The sequence below is a fragment of the Stomoxys calcitrans genome, chromosome 1 (genome assembly GCF_963082655.1).
Source record: "Stomoxys calcitrans chromosome 1, idStoCalc2.1, whole genome shotgun sequence".
In the NCBI taxonomy this organism is placed as follows: Eukaryota; Metazoa; Arthropoda; class Insecta; order Diptera; family Muscidae; genus Stomoxys; species Stomoxys calcitrans.
Window position 1 is genome coordinate 159,307,751 of NC_081552.1, and position 24,807 is coordinate 159,332,557.

The window sequence follows — 24,807 nt, forward strand, 5'->3', positions numbered from 1 at the left end:
CTCAAGAAGTCAAATAGAGAGATCGATTTATATGGGAGCTGTATCGGCCTATAGACGAATTCAGACCATAATAAACACGTATGTTAATGGTCATGAGAGAATCCGTCGTACAAAATTTCAGGCAAATCGGATAATAATTGCGACCTCTACAGGCTCAAGAAGTCAAGATCCCAGATCGGCTTATATGGCAGCTATATCAGGTTATGAACCGACTTGTACTTTATTTGACATAGTTGTTGAAAGTAACAATAAAAAAAGTCTTGCGAAATTTCAGCCAAATCGGATAGAAATTGAGCCCTCTAGAAGCTCAAAAAGTCAAGTCCCCAGATCTGTTTATATAACAGCTATATCAGGTTATGAACCGATTTGAACCATATTTGGCAGAGTTGTTGGATATCATAACAAAATACTACGTGCCAAAATTCATTCAAATTGGATAAGAATTGCGCCCTCTAGAGGCTCAAGAAGTTAAGACCCAAGATCGGTTTATATGACAGCTATATAAGGTGATAGACCGATTTGAACCATACTTGGCACAGTTGTTGGATATCGTAACAAAGCACGTCGTGCAAAATTTCATTCTGATCGGATAAGAATTGCGCACTTTAGAGGCTCAAGAAGTCAAGACCCAAGATCGGTTAATATGGCAGCTATATCAGGTTATGAACCGATTTGAACCATACTTGGCACAAATGTTGGATATAATAACAAAACACGTCGTGCAAAATTTCATTCCAATCGGATAAGAATTGCGCACTCTAGAGACTCAAGAAGTCAAGACCCAAGATCGGTTTATATGGCAGCTATATCAAAACATGGACCGATATGGCCCATTTACAATACCAACCGACCTACACTAATTAGAAGTATTTGTGCAAAATTTCAAGCGGCTAGCTTTACTCCTTCGGAAGTTAGCGTGCTTTTGACAGACAGACGGACGGACGGACAGACGGACGGACGGACCGACAGACGGACGGAAATGGCTAGATCGACATAAAATTTCACGACGATCAAGAATATATATACTTTATGGGGTCTCAGACGAATATTTCGAGTAGTTACAATCAGAATGACGAAATTAGTACACCCCCCATCTTATGGTGGAGGGTATAAAAATACGGTTTGGTGCGGTATATGGGTCGGCAGCGCCATTGGGCCGTAGTTCTTCAAGACCGGCACGTTACTGTGAATAGGAATTGCTACCGTGCAATGATAACAGAATATTTTTGGTCTCCATTGGATGATATGGACTTGTGGTTCCAATAGGATCGCGCCAGAATAAACACAGCGAGTGTCACAATCAATTAATTAGAAGAACGTGTTATCTCACGAAATGGTCCAGTCGATTGGCCGGCACTGGGGCTACATCAAGTCATAATGCCAACAAGCCAGCGATGATTGAAGAACTTGCAGCAGCATCGGCCGATTTATGCTTGAAAACCGTTGAAAATTGTGTTCAGCGTCTGGACTTCTGCAAGCGAGCCCATGGTGGCCATGCAAAAGAAATCGAGTTACATACATAATGGAAATGAACTTTCACAGAAATAAAGCATGAAATGCTTTATTTTTTGTTTTTGTTTTATTTATAAAAAAATGTTTTGTAGCGCTCTTATTGAAAAAACCCGAAAAAACCTCTTTTCACAGAAGTGTCGTACTGCTGCGCGCCGTTCGAAAAATTAATATTTGTTCCTGTTTTTTAATCATCCAAAAACAAAACGGATAAAAGTGACAAGCCTCATACCTTTCAAGAAAAGCCACATAGCCTATGAACAAAATGGACGATCCCATGGCAGCCGGTTATACGTACCGGATTGATCCGATGGAATCTTTCATCGGCAAGGGCTGCCGCCTCGGTGTACAACACGCTGTTACAACAACAACAACAAAATGGCATATTGATCGTAAAAATTCGTTTTTTTAACAATTAGTAATCTTACTTCATTGGAAAAACCTTTGACGATCTTTCAATGATTCTCAGATTTAAAGTAAATAAGTGAGAAACAAAAGGCTATGCCATTTTTATGATAGTGAAAGGAAACTATTAAAATCTCATTAATTATGCTGAATTGCCCGTTTGGTTTTTTATTGTAACGACCTTGTTTATATTCCATCTGAAGAAGAAAGTGCATTTTGTATTGATGTGTATTTTTTCGTTGGGTACCTGTTGGGGATGTGTTTTTTTCATTAATTTGGAAGTTTTTAACAATTTGCGACGCACACACGCTAACTAAGCCATATGGCCACCGTAAAATACGTAGAATTATTAAACCGTCCGCCACCAGTTTTTCGCTGAGGGCATTAAATCCCAACCCCATGTCAGTCAGGAATCTATCTACGAGGCTTCCATATGTTCATTGGATATGTGCCATATGTTCATTGGACATACACCTAAGCAAGTAATCGGCTTGTTAAGAGCTCTAGATATTAACAAGTAAAAGCGTGCTAAGTTCGACCGGGCCAAATCTTGGAACCCACCACCATGGATTCTGCTAAAATATGGGAGCTATGCCTGGTTATTGACCGATTTCGACCGTACTTGGCACAGTTGTTGAGAGTCATAACAGAACAATATATGCAAAATTTTAACAAAAATTGCGGATTCGAGGGCCTCAAGAAGTCAAATCGGGAGATCAGTTTATATGGGAGCTATATCCAAATCTGAACTGATATGGCCTATTTGCAATCCCCAAAGACAGGGGATGGCGAGACGATCAAGAATATATACTTTATGGGGTCCTGGATCAATATTTCAAGGTGTTACAAACGGAATGACAATCTTGTCACTTATCTAAGTATACCCCCTCATCTATCCTATGGTGGTGGGTATAAAAATAACCTGAAAAAAATAAAATCTAAGTGAGGAATTCCGTGCTACTTACAAAATCGCAAATTTTTTTTTCCATACCAGGCCCTTAAATTTGTTTATGTCTGGTATTGTGACCCGGCTAAATGTCGCTGTCTGTTAGCCGCGAAAGTCGGGCAATGGCATAGGAAATGCTCCAACGTCTCCTATGTCCTATGTGGTCGTGTTCGTTGTGCTTAGTATCCTCCATCCTATGGTGGATGGTATAAATAAATCAACAAACCCCCACTCTTTGTTAATTGGTAAAAATCTTATAGGACGCCTTAAAATATGCTTTCAATTTTATATCTAAGTAAACTGCAAGCTGAGGGAACATGAATTCATTTTAGTTCATTGTCCTTAAAGTATGACTCATTTTCTGCCCATTTTATTAAGTTAATTGAGTAGGTAATATTTAAAACCCGTTGAAGTTTACAGCAAATTATTTGAAATATAAATTTATTTACATATGTTTGATGTCGATTTTTTTGCTTGCAACGCACATGTTTCATTTAAAGTGTTTATTGCCTATAACACCTATTCATTGTCATTTTTGCAACCTTAGATTGGAGGTTTGTTTTCCAGTGTAGTCGCAGCGCTATCTTGGTTCGTATATTTCACTGTTGTGTTTGTATGGCACGGAATAACATAATTGCTGCAGTTGAAACCGACATTTTCTGGATAATATCAGTTGGTGAGTTCTTTTGTCGCGATTATAAATAAGCAACCCAATTCTCGAAAATTGCGAAATAACAAGAGCCCAAGGAAATTCAAAATATTGTTATCGGAATAAGAAATCTCTGCCGTCACAGACACTGCAGACTTACTTCATATATAGCCTTGTCCAAGACTGGAAATACCATCCAAAGACAACAACAACGTGATAAACATATATCAACATGAAAGATTTCAAAGGTACTGACCGAAGTGCTACTGTTATATTTATTTGTAAATATTCACATTTTGTGTCATCTGATCATATGATCAACCTATTTACATAAGAAAAATCAAGCACTAGCGCTTTCAGGGGAAAATATGCGAATGAGATGATAATTTCCTTTTCTTTCCGTTTCGGCCTTAAGCACTGATTTTGCAATTTCCAACCTCTGTTCTACAAAGGCTACAAGAGCACAGAGGTTAGCATTTCTCCCCATGTTGCTGCACACTTGGGTTCGAATCCTTTAATTTTCTCACACATTTGAGAGGTATTCAGCTATGCGAGACTCCTCTACAAATAGAGATGTTGCTCAAAGTCCGTGTGGCATATGAATCAAAAAATGTGTGAAATTTTTGAATTGATAGCAATAGTTTTCAAATGAAAAAAAAATGAAGAGCAAAACAGATGAAAAAAAAAACAAGTAAAAGCGTGCTAAGTTCGGCCGGGCCGAATCTTTTATACCCTCCACCATGGATCGCATTTGTCGAGTTCTTTTCCCGGCACCTCTTGTTAGGCAAAAAAAGGATATAAGAAAAGAGTTGCTCTGCTATTAAAACGATATCAAGATATGGTCCGGTTCGGACCACAATTAAATTATATGTTGGAGACCTGTGTAAAATTTCAGCCAATTCGTATAAGAATTGCGCCCATTGTGGCTCTCGACATAAAATAGAGAGAACGATTTATATGGGATCTGTATCGGGCTATAGACCGATTCAGACCATAATAAACACGTTTGTTGATGGTCATGAGAGGATCCGTCGTACAAAATTTCAGGCATATCAGATAATAATTGCGATCTCTAGGGGTCAAGAAGTCAAGATCCCAGATCGGTTTATATGGCAGCTATATCAGGTTATGAACCGATTTGAGCCTTATTTGACACAGTTGTTGAAAGTAAAAATAAAATACATCATGCAAAATTTCAGCCAAATCGGATAGGAATTGCGCCCTCTAGAAGCTCAAGAAGTTAAATCCCCAGATCTGTTTATATGACAGCTATATCAGGTTATGGACCGATTTCAACCATACTTGGCACAGTTGTTGGATATCATAACAAAATACGTCGTGCGAAATTCCATTCCAATCGGATAAGAATTGCGCCCTCTAGAGGCTCAAGAAGTCAAGACCCAAGATGGGTTTATATGGCAGCTATATCAGGTTATAAACCGATTTGAACCATACTTAGCACAGTTGTTGGATATCATAACAAAACATGTCGTGCGAAATTCCATTCCAATCAGATAAGAATTGCGCCCTCTAGAGGCTCAGGAAGTCAAGACCCAAGATCGGTTTATATGGTAGCTATATCAGGTTTTGGACCGATTTGAACCATACTTGGCACAGTTGTTGGATATAATAACAAAATACGTCGTGCAAAATTTCATTCCAGTCGGATAAGAGTTGCGCCCTCTAGAGGCTCAAGAAGTCAAGACCCAAGATCGGTTTATATGGCAGCTATATCAGGTTATGGACCGATTTGAACCATACTTGGCACAGTTGTTGGAAATAATAACAAAACACGTCGTGCAAAATTTCATTTCAATCGGATAAGAATTGCGCACTCTAGAAGCTCAAGAAGTCAAGACCCAAGATCGGTTTATATGGCAGCTATATCAGGTTATTGACCAACTTGAACCATACTTGGCACAATTGTTGGACATCATAACAAAATACGTCGTGCAAAATTTCATTCCAATCGGATAAGAATTGCGCACTCTAGAGGCTCAAGAAGTCAAGACCCAAGATCGGTTTATATGGCTGCTATATCAGGTTATGGACCGATTTGAACCATACTTGGCACAATTGTTGGACATCTTAACAAAATACGTCGTGCAAAATTTCATTCCAATCGGATATGATTTGCGCCTTCTAGAGGTTCAAGAAGTCAAGACCCAAGATCGGTTTATATGGCAGCTATATCAAAACATGGACCAATATGGCCCATTTACAATACCAACCGACCAACACTAATAAGAAGTATTTGTGCAAAATTTCCAGCGGCTACCTTTACTCCTTCGGAAGTTAGCGTGCTTTCAACAGACAGACGGACGGACGAACGGACAGACGGACGGACATGGCTAGATCGACATAAAATGTCGCGACGATCAAGAATATATATACTTTATGGGGTCTCAGACGAATATTTCGAGTAGTTACAAACAGAATGATGAAATTAGTATACCCCCTATCTTATGGTGGAGGGTATAAAAACAAGTAAAAGCGTGCTAAGTTCGGGCCGAATCTTGGGAACCCATCACCATGGATTCTGCTAAAAATTTATGCAAAATAAATTTAGTTGGAGGTCATAATTTTATTCTACATACCAAACTTACATCAAACCAGCAAAAATTAAAGCTTCTAGGAACCGAACAAGGATGATCGAGAGACCGCTTTACATGGGATCTATATCAGGTTATAGACTGATTTTAGTCGTATTTGGCACAGTTATTGGAAGTCATAAAAGAACACTATTTGAGCCAAATCGGACAAAAATTGCGGCTTACACGAGTTCAAGAAATCAAATTGGGAGATTAGTTTATATAGTGGCAGTGTCCGGTTATAGACCAACTTGGCACAGTTGTTGAAAGTCATAACAGAACACTACGTGCAAAATTTCAGCCAAATCGGACAAAAATTGAGGCCTCCCGGAGCTCAAGATGTCAAATCAGGAGATCGGTTTATATGTTAGCTATATCAGTTTATAGACCGATTTGGACCGTACTTAACATAGTTCTTGGAAGTCATAACAAACCACCGTAATCGGACAAAAATTTCGGCTTCCAGGTGCTCAAAAAGTCAAATCGGGAGATTGGTATATATGATAGCCAGGGACGTAGCCAGAATGATTCCGTCTAAAGGAAAATTTAAACTAATTTTATTCTAAACAAAAAATTTCAGTAACAATTTTTAAAATGATAAAGTTTCATATTTATTCAACAAAGATAACATACTGAGGCCAGGGCCGCCTTTAAATTATTTTTCTTAAGGACAAAATTGTAATGAAATTTTAAGCAAAGACAAAATTTTAATGAAATTTTTCTAAAGACAAAATTTCAGCGTAATATTCTCTTATGACAAAACATCAACACGGGCCGGACCCCCTCGAAATCATATTTAAAGACAAAATTATTTTATAAATTGTTTCTAAAGGCAACATATTAATTAAATTTTTTCCAAAGACAACATTTTTATAAATAAAAATTTCAATAAAATTTTATTAAAGTCTATATTTTAGTGAATTTTTTAAGGAAACAAATTCGGCGATAAATCCAAAATTTCAATTAAATTTTGCATTATGTGACACTACATTTTGCATAAACATTTTTAAAGTCTTTTTTATTATGCTTATCTGTCCCAAACAAAATTGTCTCAAAATTTTTTCTATAGTTAAATTTCAATAAATATTTTTGAAGACAAAATTTTAACCGATTACGCCTGACCCTCGATTTCGTTGTCCGATTTTGATGAAATTTTATATATTCATAAATTAGGGAATTTATATTGACACATTTTTTTTAAATAATTTGAATTTTAAAAATTTTTGAAAAAAAAAATATTCTTATTTCAAAAAAAAAATATTTTTATTTCACATAAAAATCATTTTCTTGATATTTTATGATCATTTAGCGAAGAAAGTTGGATTTAATGATTTTGGCATAAAATCGCACCTGTTGTCAAAAGAAGTAGAATTATTGTCACAAATTAATTTTTTTTAATATCTAGTTTTTAATAATACAATAAAACGAATTCCAGAAATCCCACTTCTAAGAATGTTGAGAGATTTTTTATTCGATTTTTTGGATATAAAAAAATTGCCGACTTTCGACAAGCCAATTTTCCCCCAAAACATGACGGGAAATATTGTTATATAACTCATTTCAGTCGTCCACTTTACGTTAATCGAAATTTCATTACGATAACTTTTTCCTAGCTCGAGCTAGAATTTTTCTAAGGCAGCTCTATTCTTGGGTATTTTTCGTAGTTAATATATTAAGGCATTTTTTTAAGACCGAATAGCAATGTAATTTTTTCAAAAGATAAAACTTTTGTGTTTTTTTAAACGAAAAGTTTCTTTAAACCAAAATCTGAATTTTCTTGGCAAAAAATTTTTTTATAACAAGTAAAAAGGCGTTAAGTTTGGCCGGGCCGAACTTTGGATACCCACCACCTCGGGTATATATGTAAACCACCTTTCATCAAAATTCGGTGAAAATTGCATACCTTATACTCATATACCTCATACCGATCTGAACTATATACGACACGATGTCGAAAAGCCAAACATAAGTCACTGTGTCAAATTTCAGTGAAATCGGATTATAAATGCGCCTTTTATGGGGCCAAGACATTAAATCGAGATATCGGTCTACATGGCACCTATATCCAAATCTGGACCGATTTGGCCCAAGTTGCAAAAACATGTCGAAAAGCCTAACACAAAGCACTGTCCCAAATTTCGGCGAAATCGGACAATAAATGCCTCTTTTATTGGCCCTAAACCTTAAATCGAGAGATCGGTCTATATGGCAGCTATATGCAAATCTGGACCGATCTGGTCAAAAATGAAGAAGGACGTCGAAGAGCCTAACCAACTCACTGTCCCAAATTTCAGCAAAATCAGATAATAAATGTGGCTTTTATGGGTTTAAGACCCTAAATCGGAGGATCGGTCTATATGGCAGCTATATCCAAATCTAAACCGATCTGAGTCATATTGACGGAGGATGTTGAAGGGTCTAACACAACTCACTGTCCCAAATTTCAGCAAAATCGGATAATAAATGTGGCTTTTATTTGCCTTAGACCCTAAATCGGCGGATCGGTCTATATGGGGTCCGATATAGCCCATCTTCGAACTTAACCTGCTTATGGACAAAAAAAGAATCTGTGCAAAGTTTCAGCTCAATATCTCTATTTTTGAAGACTGTAGCGTGACGTGACGGACGGACAGGTCTGGATCGTCTTAGATTTTTACGCTGATCAAGAATATATATACTTTATAGGGTCGGAAATGGATATTTCGATGTGTTGCAAACGGAATGACAAAATGAATATACCCCCATCCGTCGGTGGTGGGTATAAAAATTGTTCCGAAGACATAAAATTAACAAAAATTTTTCTTTTTTCAAAGAATAATTAGAAATATTTAATTATATATAATTTGAATTACATCCGCAATGAAATAAGAAATGTAAGGGACTCAGGAACACAATTTTAAAACCACTAAATGGTCACCCAGATTAATTTACATTTTAAAATAAAGCCATTTCGTTTTTTTCTTGGATTTCAATAATTCACAATACGGTATTTAAGGCAATTGATATGGAGCTCATAGTGATAAAGGGACGAAAATTCTAGTAGAAAATAGATCTGTTAGCATTGACCGTAGATTTGAACATAGTGATATATTATTTGAAACATTTTAAGATTTACTTTGAATTTTGACTTTCTTCCAAGAAAAATTTTTTTGAAATGATTTTGCGAATAATTGTTTCTTTATGTGCTATGTACGAAAATTTTTATTGAAATTCGACTAGGCAAATTACATGTATACAAAAAGTTGGGTATTAAGTATGTGTTTCACAGTGAAATACCCATGTTTTTCACGATTACTGTTTTGAAAATCTACAAAAATATCACTGATACCCTAACACTATTATTAAAATTTTATCATAAATAATAGGAATGCCCTTATGAAGGTCACTGAAGCGCAGTGGTTATCATGTCCACCTATGACGCTGAACGCCTGGGTTCAAATCCTGGCAGGAACATCAGAACATTTTTCAGCGGTGGTTATCCCCTCCTAATACTGGCGACATTTGTTAGGTACTTTGCCATGTAAAAAATTCTCCCCAAAGAGGTGTCGCTCTGCGGCACGCCGTTCGGACTCGTCTATAAAAAGGAGGTCCCTTATCATTGAGCTTTAATTTGAATAGGACAGCACTCATTGATTTGTGAGAAGTTTCCCCAGTTCCTTAATGGAATGTTCATGGGCAAATTTGCGTTTGCCCATATGAATGAAATCATATATTGAATTAATCGTAAAAAAATATTAATTTTCACTGGGAAACACTTAATACCCACCTTAAGTGAGGAAAAGTGTTAAAATAATAATATTAGACAGCTGACTTTTATCTACGAGAGCACGTAAGCCGCTACATCATTTGACATAAATTGGTTGGAAAAGAAAGAAAAAGTTTACAACTGCAATAACGTAGAAATCTCTTCGGGTTTCTGATTTTTAGTTCCATCACCTTTTCTTACTTTATCTCCAATAAGGTAGGAACACTTTAGGACTTTTAGGATAAAAACATGATGGAAATTATAAGCATATACGACAATAGTTGGATGTTTTTTTATTTTATTAATAGATGAATTTACATATTGCTTATATTAAACCCTTTATAACTTTTATAAAACTGACCATTTTTTCAATACTAGTATATATTTACACAATAAAAAATTCAAATGTCATTAGATATTATATTCATTCAGTACTAATTTTCTATATTTACAACTTGAAATAATATATTTATATAATGACAGAAAATTCGCGCCATTTAGTTATCAATAACTTCACTCTCTTCAAGAATATTTTTACCAAAAAATAGGTTTCTGTAATTGGCGAAAGTTGGGCAAGCCCCAATAAAGTGATATGTGTTTTCCGGTTGGTTTAAATTGCAAATTGTACAAAAATTATTTGGATTATTACTTCCAGTAAAATTTCTGGTATTTAAATCAAGCGACCCTCCTTTAGCTTTTAAAATCAAACCGGTTGCATGTGAAGATAGATCTTTTGTACAAGATGGTAGTTGATTGTATTGAAGACAAGAAGAGAGATCATGGAATTGCGAGTTATTGGCCCTGCTACAAAAATCATTAAGTTCTTGGGTATTTAAAACGTCAATAATCTCCTTCCAATAAGAGCAAAGGGGAACATTATTATCAGGGGGAGAGTATTGTATTCTGTGCCATATATTAGACCATTCCTTTGCCCAATATATATTCAATTCTATAACTTTTTCTGCTAATATCCGTGGCAACCTGTATGACCTTAAAAGCATAACCCTGTTGATATAACAAAAACGATTTTTTAACGTAGACATATATAAAGTGAATAGACCAGTTTCTAAATAGACCATATAGTTTGGCGTATTATATTAGTCTTTGATATCTTAGGGTGGGCCAAATACTTCGACCATGTCGTATTGATAGCCATCTTGGAAGATACAAGTTTTGTCTGTAAGTGAGAGTTGAATGATAAGTTGTAAGCTAGTTCAACCCCAAGGTAAGTGTATCGGTTTACAATCTCAATTTCTTGATTGTTATAATGCCATCTAAGATTCGTTCTTATTCGACTACCTTTACGAAAAACAAGTATTTTCGATTTTAATAAGTTGACCTTTAAACGCCATTTAGTACAATACCCTTGCGGAGTGTTTATCATTTCTTTCTTCAATAGTTGGATGTAATTTTTATCGGACATCTTTTCCATCAAAAGCGGATTTTCGATCGATTTTAATAAGTTCGAAGAAGAAATAAGTGACATCATTTAAGCAGAATGTAAATGGTTCTTTGTACAATTTGGTCAAAATAATTTTTTTTTAAATATTTAACAATTGTTATTGTTTAATGTTTTTAGTTTGTTTGCATACAATTTTAAGGAAAATAGTAATTTTAAATCAATAGACCGACACAATAAACAACCTATTCAAATTATAAAACTAGTTTGAGAGCAAAAATGAGCGCAACAAAAGGAAAACTTCATCATCAAACTAATGCTGATTCGAAGAAACTTTCACTACAGAACTAAAAAATTCCCAAAGACAATCATTCTTTGAAGGTTATGAAAGATTAGGATCAGCCCATAAATAGTGTGATGGCAATCAGTATAACATTCAGCTCTGACTTTATGACCAAATGTTACCGCCGATGGGTTAGTTCCTGCAACCAATAGCGACCACGATTTCCAAAAAAAGAGGTATCTTTACCAATTTAACAGTAACAGAAGAATTTAAGCAATTTTTGATTTTGAAAAGAAATATAGGGTGCCCCCCCCCCCCCAAAAAAAAAAAAATCCTGGCTACGTCCCTGGTGATAGCTATATCTAAATCTAAACCCATATGGCCCATTTGCAATCACCAACGACCTACATCGATATTTGGTATCTGTGCAAAATTTCGAGCGGCTATATTTACGCTCGATCTCGATCTTGATTTCGATAGACGGACGGGCGGACATTGCTATATCGACTCAGAACGTCGAGACGATCACGAATATATGTACTTTATGGGGTCTTAAACGAATGTTTCGAGATGTTGCAAACGGAATGACTAGATAAGTGTACCCCATCGTATGGTGGTGGGTATAATAACAAAAAACGCATTAAGTTCTGTCGAGTCCTACTTTGAAAGCCCACCACAACGGATAATCCACTAGGTTAGGTTAGGTTGAAAAGAGCGTGCAGATATTAATCCGCCCCATGCCACTATGGACATACACCTAAGCCAGTAATCGGCTTGTTGTGCGCTCTAAAATCTATAAAGTATCCTCTAAAAAGAAAATTTTAAGTTAGGAATTCCGTGCTATTTACAAAATACTAAATTGTTTTCAATGTCACTCGCCTAAGTTCGTTCATGTCTGATATTGTGTCTCCACCTAAGTGCCGGATGCGAAAGCCGGGCAATGACAAGGAAATGCACCAACGTCTCATCATCTTCCCCAAATGCCCTACACATGCTATCACTTGCAGCATGGATTTTACATAAGTGAGCTCGTAGTCACTTGTGTCCCGTTATGATACCAATAGCTATGCTGACCTCCTTCTTGCTTCCTTTCAGTAATAGCCTCGTCTTCTCAAGGTCTGGATCCCCCCATAGGATTCTCGCCGTCCTACTAACCGTTTCGCTGTTCCACAATGTTGCATGCGCATACATCGCCCACGCCTTTATCTCGGACTACGTCGACACGAAGGCTTCGGGTTAACCAAGTTTATTGACGGCAGTCCTCTGGCCTTAATCGCCAAATCGTCTTCCCTTTCATTTCCCCTTACTCCGTTATGGCCAGGTAACCAAACGATGACTGTTCGTGACCTTACCGTCCAGGTTGTTATTGCCCTTGTGGCAATTTTACTGTCGGTAAAGATGTTCACACTCGACGTCCTCGCGTAAGCACGACACCACTTCACGCATTCCGCCCCTTCTGCATAGCTCGTTCGGATCCTTACCCCTTAGAAGTATTATAACATAGTCTGCGTAGCCTTAAGACCATGTTTTGTGGGGCTATGTTAAAGCTCATGTCTGTACAGACAAGCCCGCTTCAATTGACGCATTGGAAATGTTAAAAAGAGTATGCCAAAATTGGACTAAGCGGATGGACAATATGAGGCGCAGTCATGGTCAATATTTGCATGAAATAATCGTCAAACATTAAATTATACCGATTCAAATAAATATTTCATGTATTTTTCTGAATTTTATGAGCTTTTTTTGAAAACCTTTCCTATAGCGCTTAAAAAATCACCCTTTATAAAAAAGATTAAAATTAACTGTAATTAAAAACAAGTAAAAGCGTGCTAAGTTCGGCCGGGCCGAATCTTATATACCCTCCACCATGGATCGCATTTGTCGAGTTCTTTTCCCGGCATCTCTTCTTAGGCAAAAAAGGATATAAGAAAAGAGTTGCTCTGCTATTAAAACGATATCAAGATATGGTCCGGTTCGGACCACAATTAAATTATATGTTGGAGACCTGTGTAAAATTTCAGCCAATTCGTATAAGAATTGCGTCCATTGGGGCTCTCGACATAAAATAGAGAGAACGATTTATATGGGATCTGTATCGGGCTATAGACCGATTCAGACCATAATAAACACGTTTGTTGATGGTCATGAGAGGATCAGTCGCACAAAATTTCAGGCATATCGGATAATAATTGCGATCTCTAGGGGTCAAGAAGTCAAGATCCCAGATCGGTTTATATGGCAGCTATATCAGGTTATGAACCGATTTGAGCCTTATTTGACACAGTTGTTGAAAGTAAAAATAAAATACGTCATGCAAAATTTCAGCCAAATCGGATAAGAATTGCGCCCTCTAGAGGCTCAAGAAGTCAAGACCCAAGATGGGTTTATATGGCAGCTATATCAGGTTATAAACCGATTTGAACCATACTTAGCACAGTTGTTGGATATCATAACAAAACACGTCGTGCGAAATTCCATTCCAATCGGATAAGAATTGCGCCCTCTAGAGGCTCAAGAAGTCAAGACCCAAGATCGGTTTATATGGCAGCTATATCAGGTTATAGACCGATTTGAACCATACTTGGCACAGTTGTTGGATATAATAACAAAATACGTCGTGCAAAATTTCATTCCAGTCGGATAAGAGTTGCGCCCTCTAGAGGCTCAAGAAGTCAAGACCCAAGATCGGTTTATATGGCAGCTATATCAGGTTATGAACCGATTTGAACCCTACTTGGCACAGTTGTTGGGTATCATAACAAAACACGTCGTGCGAAATTCCATTCCATTCGGATAAGAATTGCGCCCTCAAGAGGCTCAAGAAGTCAAGGCCCAAGATCGGTTTATATGGCAGCTATATCAGGTTATGGACCGATTTGAATCATACTTGGCACAGTTGTTGGATATAATAACAAAACACGTCGTGCAAAATTTCATTTCAATCGGATAAGAATTGCGCACTCTAGAGGCTCAAGAAGTCAAGACCCAAGATCGGTTTATATGGCAGCTATAACAGGTGATGGACCGATTTGAACCATACTTGGCACAGTTGTTGGATATCATAACAAAACACGTCGTGCAAAATTTCATTCTGATCGGATAAGAATTGCGCACGCTAGAGGCTCAAGAAGTCAAGACCCAAGATCGGTTTATATGGCAGCTATATCAGGTTATGGACCGATTTAAACTATACTTGGCACAGTTGTTGGATATCATAACAAAACACGTCGTGCAAAATTTCATTCCAATCGGATAAGAATTGCGCACTCTAGAGGCTCAAGAAGTCAAGACCCAAGATCGGTTTATATGGCAGCTATATCAAAACATGGACCGATATGGCCCACTTACAATACCAACCGACCTACACTAATAAGAAGTATTTGTGCAAAAATTTCAAGCGGCTAGCTTTACTCCTTCGGAAGTTAGCGTGCTTTCGACAGACAGACGGACGGACGGACATGGCTAGATCGACATAAAATTTCACGACTATCAAGAATATATATACTTTATGGGGTCTCAGGCGAATATTTCGAGTAGTTACAAACAGAATGACGAAATTAGTATACCCCCCATCTTATGGTGGAGGGTATAAAAATCTGTATGGCATATGCTACAGAGGTACTGAATGTCCGTGCGTTGGGTGTAAAGAAGACTTGTCACATGTTTTTTTTATTGTGGTGTAAGATATGTTTACACGCCTGTTTTCGCGATCTAATCGAAAGGCCTCGACTAGCTTACTAAAATAGTATTCCGTAAATGGCCTTGTTGTAGTAAAAATGCTAGCCATTACTATTATCAGTCATTGCTCTTTAGGTTGCGAACACTTATGCTAGTAATCAAATGCTTTCTCTTGGTTGCTCATACTCGTAAGGTTGGTAGTTTATCATCAACGCAAATTCATCAAAAACACCCAACAATTAAGCATTGTAGAATTTAGTTTCTACATTGAACCCATAGGAATACTCGGCACTTGTACAATGATATAAAACTTAGCAAACGATTTGAAGATCTTGATGCAATCCGAGTTAAATGTGATCAAATCAATGATCATAGAAAGTCCGAAATAGAAGGCAATGAATCCACTTTATATTTTCCGAATAGGTGTAAGCACTATTAAATTTAATTTTTATTTCCACGATGCATTTATAATCACCTTACTGGTCCTTACTAGTTAAGGACCAGGATGAAAATTTGGCTACGAACATTTCATTTAAGAACATCGGGTTAACTTCTTCATACCAGTGAATGCTGTACTTGTTTAGACAACATCGAGCGGTCTGCCGAAGAGCGACTCTAATTGTTAGAGAAGTTTAACATGTAGAAGACCTAGAAACGTTGTAAGCATCTGTGAGGGAATAGGTTAGGTAAAGTTATAGTTGCAGTCTGATATCGTACTCACTTTGACAATTTTAAATGATCTTAGCTTGAAGGTTACTGTTCTGCCCTAAACAAAATTAACTAGTTAGAGTGTGTTAAATTTGGATTGAATTTTACAAGACCATCAACATGAATGATATTTGCCAAAGTCTTTCGGTGTTTCTGAAAACCCGGTTTGAGTTTTTGAAATTTTTAAAAAACCATCTAAACTGGTTATTATATATAAAAGTTAGTGTTGTAAAAGTATGTAAGTAAACCTTTAGGTGAAGTCAAAAAAGGCCTACAAACCCTCGATTTCTGCAGATAAATTTTAATGAAATATTTAAAGATAAGTTTTTGATATATTCCAATTACAACTTCTTTACAAAATTCCGATAAAATTTTCCTTTAAGACAAAATTCCGACCATAGTTCCGTTTATGAAAAAAAAAACATTGAAAAATTTTCCTTAAGGCAACAGTTTAATGAAATTTTTTCTCATCGAAAAAATCATTGGACATTTTTTAAATACAAAATTTTACAAAAATGTTTTCCAAAGAAAAATTTTTCTCCAAAGACAATAAATCAGTAAAATTTTCTTTAAAGGCAAAATGGTGATATAATTTTGGAATACAATTCCTTTTAAAGAAAGACAAAATTTTAATGAAATGAAGGTGATAATTATGACACAATATAGTTAGAAATTATCCTCTAATAAACCGGTTATTATATATCGATTTACCAAAAATCCGTCAAGTAGCAATTTTTATGAATCCCTATTCAGCCCCAAAAAACGGTCTTCAAAACCTGAGCTGATCACCATATTTTTTGTTACCTTTCTCTCTAAAATGGCCCAAAAAGCAAAATCCATCGTTTTGTAAACACGTTCCTTTTGGGAGTCTACGAATTGTTCAATCAAAATATTTTGCTCATCAGAAAACATAATGTTCGGAAATTAACCATGTTTATGCATTCGAAACAACTCCTTTGTTCTTTCGAGTCTAACTTTGTAAGGCTTTACATTGAGTTTGTTTTTATACCCATCACCATAGGTTGGTGTATACTTATCTAGTCATTCCGTTTGTAACACCTCTAAATATTAATCTGCAACCCTATAAAGTATATATATATTCTTGACATTCTGTGTCGATGCAGCCATGTCAGTCCGTCCGTCCCTCCATACGCCCGTCCGTCCCTCCATCCGTCCGTCTGTCGAAATCACGATGGCGGTCGAACGCGTAAAGATAGCCGCTTGAAATTTTGAACATATACTTTTTATGGATGTAGGTCATGGGTATCCGATCCCCCGATTTGTCTTCTTGAGCCCCTTGGAGCCACAATTTTCATCCGATTTGGCTGAACTTTGGAAGAAAAACTTGTGTCACGACTTCCAATGTCCAAGCCAAGTATGATCCGAATCGGTCTATAAACAGATATAGCTCCCACATTAACCGACTTCTTTACCCCCTTAAAGCTTAAATCTACACCTGATTTGGTTGAAATTTGACCCAAAAACCTATCTTATGACTTACAACATCAGTGTCAAGTTTTATCCGAATCAGTCAATATGGTGACAAACGCCCTCCTAAGCAACGATATCCCGATACGTCGTCTTAAGACCTTTGAAGCCTCAATAAATGATTGCTGCAAAATAAATCAAATACAAACTCTGTTAATAAGGGTACATTTTTAGCGGAATAGTGGTGGGTACCCATGTTTCGGCCCATCCTCACTTTGCACGTTTTTACTTGCTCATTATATGTTGCAGCTTTTTAAGGTAGATTTTTAGAATTTCAGTCATTTGATTGCCACTCGCCGAACCTTTTCAGGTGTTGTTGGAGTTTTTTTGGACCAAAACCATGGCGTTAGAATACGCTACCAGTATCATTATACCGATTTATGGCGCGATAAACAAACACTTTGTCACTTTGAGGTGTTTGGGTTCGTCGACAATAACAGGTTGTGATTTTTCAGCCAAACGCAACCACACTTTTACGCTTGAACTGCATTACGAATAACTTTATTTTAAAATAAACTCGGTAGCTTGGAAACAATATAATGAGATGTCAATAAAAAAAAGATCATAAAGTTTTTAGTTTTTACAGCTATATAATATTTGCGGATACTACTCCGCTCCATGCCACTATAGACATGCATCTATCCCAGAAATCGGTTTATTGTACGCTCTAATTACAAAATAGGAACCTCGAAAATATCGAAGCCCGTTAGGAGGTTTATGTCTGGTATTGAATCCCCACCTCTGGAAGATCATGTTACACGGGCGGATCAAAGCTAGAGGACAGAGTGGGCCTGGGGGTCTACATTGAGAACACAGAGACTGAGATCTGTTTAAGACTGCCTGACCATAATGAGGACCTGCAGGCGGAGATCCGGGCGATCACGCGAGGACGTCGATTACGAACATAAGGGCAATAACAAGCAGGACGGTAAGATCACGAACAGTCTTGGAATGTAAAAAGAAGATTAACGCCTTCTCTGAGGATGGCACGATCCCCATCGTTTGGGTGCCGGGTCATAGCGGAGTAACTGGGATTGAGAAAGCAGGCGATTTGGCAGTAAACTGCATTCAATAAACTTGGTTAACCCGAAGCCTTTCGAGACGACGCAGTCCGAGATAAGCGCGTGGGCGACGAATGCGCATGCAACATTGTGGAACAGCGAAATGGTCAGTAGGACGGCGAAAATCGTATGGGGAGATTCAGGTCGTGAGAAGACGAGGGTATTACTGAGAAAAAGGAGGTCAGTATAGCCCTCGGTATGATAAAGGGACAGAAATGGGCCACGAGTTCATTTATGCAAAATCGGTGCAGCAAGTGATAGCATATGTATGGCATATGGGGAAGGTGATGAGACATTGGAGCATTTCCTTTGTCATTGCACGTCTTTCTAACACCGGCATTTAGGTAGGCACACAATACCAAACATGAACAAGGCATGGTGGCATGGAAAACAATTAAGGATTTTGTAAGTAGAATCGAATTCCTAACTTAGATTTTCTTTTTCGACGTTACTTTTTAGTATTAAGAGCGCAAAACAAGCCGATTACTGTCTTAGGTGTCCATAGTGGCATGGGGGGGATTAGTAACCGCATCCTATTTTCAATCTAACCTAACCTACTGTTTTCTATTAGGAATAAATATTGAAAAAAAAAGACACAGTATACTATTATTGCGCAAAAGAGTAATAACTGAAAAAAGGGTCCATTATTTGGGAAAATTGATTATCCGTAGTACCTCCGATCCAGAGCACCTCGGATAGTCGAGGTCCAGTAGGAAGTTACTATTCTTAACTGTTATCATATAAGAAGGTAACACCGACTATCGAACGAACACCCCCAAGTTTCTACATTACTGAAAATTCTGTAAAATTTTACTTTGTTGTAATCCTTTAACTGTTGAATGCAAATCTTTAATCCCGTTTGACACCCATAGGGCCACTGACAATAGTCGTGTCTTCTAGATAAACAATGTCTGCTCTTGTCCTTATCACTAGTTGCCCCACTGCTTTTTCTCTTCTTTTGCTGCTCTGTCAATGGCAATGCTTGCCGCTCTGCACCAGTATGAACTGAATCAAATCGAATCGAATTGTAAAAGTGTGTGTGGGGTATATTCATTGTTGTCCCCGATTGTTGACAAACAAAATAAACAGTTATCCGCTATTCACCACGAAGCACGACCGCTATCGCCGCAACAATACACGTACCCACCCCACAATGACCGCAGAGAGCGAAACAACTAAGTAAACAAAAATGTGGTTGTCGGTTCTTAATCAGTCTGCTCAACTTGTGTTGAGAACGACGATTTGATGATTCGCCCTGCTATTTCTTGGATTTCTCGTTTAGTTTATTCTCGATCGTTTTGCCAAATGGAAATGGTCTCTACAAAGAAGAAAATTCGTATATATGGCCGCCCGCTAGTTCTAAATACAAAAGCCACAAGGTGGTGTTAATGATTAGTACAGACATCGGTTTTTATTATCGATTTCAAGGTCTCTACATTTCGCCGGGAATAGTGGTTTTGCAATGTTAATAAAAAGAGTTTACAATTAGTTGATGAATTGTACTCGTAAAACAAAATAAAAATCAGTTATTACATGAAAAATTAAAAAGTGTCAATAAACAAGTGCAGTGCTTGGTATTTCTACATAAAGTAAAATACAAACATATGAGAATAGAAATACCTATGATAATTAACAACAGTGTTCATGCAATCCCCTATATATCACAGTTAGTACCGATTCCTCCTTCATTGGATTTTGTTTAAAGAAATGGTAAGTCTTTCAATTTAACCCTTAAAGATCACAACAAATTTGCCATTGTAATGTTGTCAGGTGGACTAGTTGTTCACCACCACCAATGCTCTTCTCTCTTACTCATCTGCTGCAGTGTTAATCCAAATCTCCAGCATTTTTGTTGCTATGGCCTTTTTGTATATGAGTATTCTCATGTTTTCAACAAAGATCGCGATAATGTTATCTGCATATGCGGCAATGATGGTTGTGCCCAAATAATTAAAATTATTTAGAACTTATAACCCACATTTCAGCATATGAGTGGTATTGTCTGCGCTGGAGGTCAAACCACTTGAAGCCACAAGGTCTTGGGTCTTAGACTGTTAGTCGTAAAATACTAGATGTCCTTAATGTTTGCTACTATTAGCCCATGAACATTCCTTAAAGAACAGTGGCAAACTTCTCACATATCAATAAGTGCTGTCCGATTCAGGTTTAAACGCAATGATAAGGGTCCTCCTTTTTACAGACCGAAGTATGAACGACGGTCGTAATGCGAAACCTCTTTGGCGAGAAGTTTTTACAAGGCAAGGTACCTCACAAATGTCGTCAGTCTTAGGAGAAGATAATCGAAATTTTTTCGGATGTTCTCGTGCGATTTCTTTTTATGGAGTTATTTGAAATTCCTTGTTAATGGCAATCGACCACGGACCATAGCACACCTCAAGAACAACATTCGCGACGCCATTTGCAACATATTGATAGATATGCTGCAAAGAGTGGACACGATTTTCAAAAACTGACTTAATTTCATTCCTTTAAATTGGTTGTTCTGCAATAATTAACTGAACGCGACCGCCTCATCTCTGCAAAGGTGATGTCCAATGGTCAGCACGCTCTCCAGATTTGAGTCCATGCGATTTCTTTTTATCTCAAGAACAACATTCGCGACTCCAATTGCAACATAGTGATTGATATGCTGCAAAGAGTGGACACCAATTTCAAATAAGTGTATGCCGAATGGGGGTCGTCATTTACCCGAAATATTTTTCGAAACTGCATGAAAAAAATTGGGATATTGTACTCTCAAATAAAAAAGAATTAAAACAATAATTGAAGTACATTTGCTTTTATTTTCCTTTCAAATTAATAATTTGCTCTGGCGCACCCTGCAAATTTTTTACGTTTAATGCTCTTCCAATTACCGCATTTTGATTATAATTACTGAAAATTAAAAGCAAAAAAATAGCACAAACAAAAATGACACATTCACTCAGTTTTGCACTTTTTCGAAAAATTTAAAATATCGTTTGTTTTTGATTCCTTAAGGCTGGTACTACGTTCTTTTTTACGGAAAAATTTCCGAAAATCATTCTTTCGGTGGTTTGACAAGGTAACCACATTTGATTTTTTTGGGTTGCTTTGACCAAAATGTTGCCATTTACATATAAACAAATAATATGGCATCAAACAATTTAGCAGCTGCTTACGAGCATGTGAACACACATATGTGAGTGTGTGGGTCGTGCTGAAATTCATGTGTGTTTTTGTAAGTTCAACCAAAACCCACCCTTTCGTAATGAATATGTAATAAAACACGAAACAATTTAAAAAGAGCCAAATGCAGAATTTATTTGTAAAAATAATTAGATTTTGTAGTATTTTCACTGTTATAAGTTAAATAAGCACAACTTTCCAAAAGCCTTTGTCGGCATCTTCCACTTTTATCCAAATATTGTTGTTGTAATAGCAAGACCAAAAGCGCAACACATTCTTTCGCAAACCTTATTATTTCGTGCAGATCGATTGAACGAAATATATATTTTTCTTTCGAGTATATTTACTCATATTAAAAATTACTTTCTTATTTATGCATCCACCAACACTTTATTTTTTTCCAACCAGAGTAAATACATGTGAGCAACATCATTAACACTAGCAAACACCCAGTTGCAATTAGAAGTTTGACGATCGCTTTTATTTTGATCAAGAAAATGACTTGCTGCACAACGACTGTGGTTGTGCTTTCAATGGACGTTCCGAAATGTACATTTTCCCTAGATGAAAAAACAAGTTATGGAGTTTCAACGCGAAAACCGAATATAGTACCGACCTTTATTCGTCAACCATTATTTTTTTAAACCCACCACCAAAGGATGGGGGTATTCTAATTTAGTCATTTCGTTTGTAACACCTCGAAATATTCGTCTAAGACCCTATAAAGTATATATATTCTTGATCGTCTCGACGTTCTGAGTCGAACTACCCATTTCCGTCCGTCCGTCTGTCGAAGTCACGATAGAGGTTGAACGCGTAAAGCTAGCCGCATAAAATTGTGCACAGATACTTAGCATTGATGTAGGTCGTTGGGAATTGCAAATGAGCCATATCGGTTCATATTTATATAAAGCTCCCATACAAACCGATATCCCGATTTGACTTCTTGAGCCTCTGGAAGCCGCGATTTTTGTACGATTTGGCTGAAATTTTGCATGTAATGATCTGTTGTGACTTCCAACAACATTCCTACGTACGGTCTGAATCGGTCTATAACCTGATATAGCTCCCATTGAAACCAATCTCCCGATTTGAATTCTTGAGCCCCCGGAAGCCGCAATTTTTTTTCCAATTTGGCTGAAATTTTGCATGAGTTGTTCAGTTACGACTTCCAACAACTGTGGAACAACTGGAAGCCGCGATTTTTGTCCGATTTGGATGAAATTTTGCATGTAGTGTTATGTTATGACTTCCAACAATTGTCCTACATATATAACTCCCATATAAACCGATCTCCCGATTTTACTTCTTGGGCCACTGGAAGCCGCAATTTTTTGTCCGCTTTGGCTGAAATTTTGAACAGAGTGTTCTGTTGTGACATCCAACAACATTCCTAAGTACGGTCCCTATCGGTCTATAACCTGATATAGCTACCATATAAACCGATCTCCCGATTTAAATTCCGAAAGCCGCAATTTTTGTCCGAATTGGCTGAAATTTTGCATGAGGTGTTCTGTTACGACTTCCAACAACTGTGCCAAGTACGTCAGTAAGTCAGTGTATAACCTGACATAGCTCCCATATAAACCGGTCTCTCGATTATACTTGTTCGGTTCGTAGAAGCTTTAATTTTTGCTGGTTTCGCAGAAGTTTGATATGTAGAATAAATTTATGCCTTTCAAGTAGATTTATTTTGTAAACATTTTTAACAGAATCCATGGTGGTGGGTTCCCGAGATTCGGCCCGGCCGAACTTATCACTCTTTTACTTGTTAAAGAGAAGTTAGCGGGTGCTGGCATCGATTTCAGAGTAATGTGGCTAGCTCTTATTTAGTTCTACAGCAGGAATTTTGTCTAACAGACGTGAATGTGAACTGTGTCATTCATTTTACACAGACTATTTGCAATTTTCTATGAGATTTTTGTTGAAAATTGGATCCGAACTTGGGTAAGTGATTTAACCGAATAGATACATGTTTTTCGAACATTTTCGCTGTTTGGCTATAGAGAAAATCCCTTAAAGTCTTGGCTATGATGGCAGCATTAAGTCTATAATTACGTTAAATGAATCAATTTCTGTCGTCATCATTGCAGGTCTGATTCACAGACTTGGCATCTTTTTGTTTTTACTTTCTGCTTTGAAAAACATTGAGTTAAAACTTTTGGTGCTCCCAACAAGAAAAGAACAATCTCAATCTTCAATCTTCTGTTATCCAAAGTTGGAGTCTTTAGTAAAAGTGGGGATACAGCTTTTGGCTATGTATGCGTGATTAAAACTATTTTGCTCTACAAACGAAATAAAATTGGACTGCGACTTATGCCAAAATGCTTAAAAAATAGTTACTTTATGAAACTTGCTCCTAAATATGGGTATCATCGGTTTTTTATTTGTCGCTTTACCGTTTCAAGACTTTTTAACAATATTTGTTTAAATAATTATGATAGGTGAACAATCGTATCTTTTAAAGTCATCATATCTTTGTGTGATTTTTTTTCAAATAAAGGTTTTTGAGTTTAGTTATTCAAATTCAATGTACTGTAATATAAATATACAATACAAACTTTTATCCAACTGTATTAAGTACTTCTATGTTTATAGCCTCCACCATAGGATGGTGGTACACTAATTACGTTTGTAATACTTCGAAATGTTCCCCTAAGATGTATATATATATTATCTTGATCGTCATGACATTTTAAGTTAATCTAGAAATGTCCGTCCGTCTGTCGAAAGCACGCTGACTTTCGAAAGAGTAAAAGTAGGCTTCCGAAATTTTGCATAAATACTTCTTATCAATGAAAGTCGGTTGGGATTCCATATATAAACTGATCTCCAGATTATATTTTTTGAGCCTTTAGGCAGCGCCATTATTATCTGATTTGACTGAAAATTGGCATGATGATTTTTCTATGACACTACACAGATATTCCAAGTATGGTTCGAATAAGTCTAAAACCTCATATATCTCCCATATAAACCGATCTCCTGTAAAGTAGTAAAAAGTTCAGTGTGGTAAATATAGGGCTTCACGCCATTGGAAAAACTAATAAAAGTACACGAACAGTGTACACAACATCGTGTGACTTTATTCGGCTGCTCTGTTTCATAGCTATTTCATTTAGTTGATGTTTGAAGATACTCACCCAAACGCAGTTTGGTCTTTTCAACAGTTTTAGT

The 24,807-nt window shown here is 36.9% G+C and overlaps 1 protein-coding gene across 3 annotated transcripts in view; it reads left to right on the forward strand.

Moving 5' to 3' along the window:
• Positions 1 to 24,807, forward strand: part of LOC106092025 (nocturnin) — a 140,325-nt gene that overhangs the window by 16,879 nt on the left and 98,639 nt on the right. Inside the window, exon 1 of one of the 3 annotated variants that reach the window (XM_013258766.2) lies at positions 19,727 to 20,172. The exons of 1 other annotated variant lie outside the window; for it this stretch is intronic. The gene's annotated coding sequence lies outside the window, so the exon portion shown is untranslated. Of the gene's footprint in view, positions 1 to 19,726; positions 20,173 to 24,807 lie in introns of those variants that run through there. One more of the 3 variants, XM_013258768.2, reaches the window with a different exon arrangement.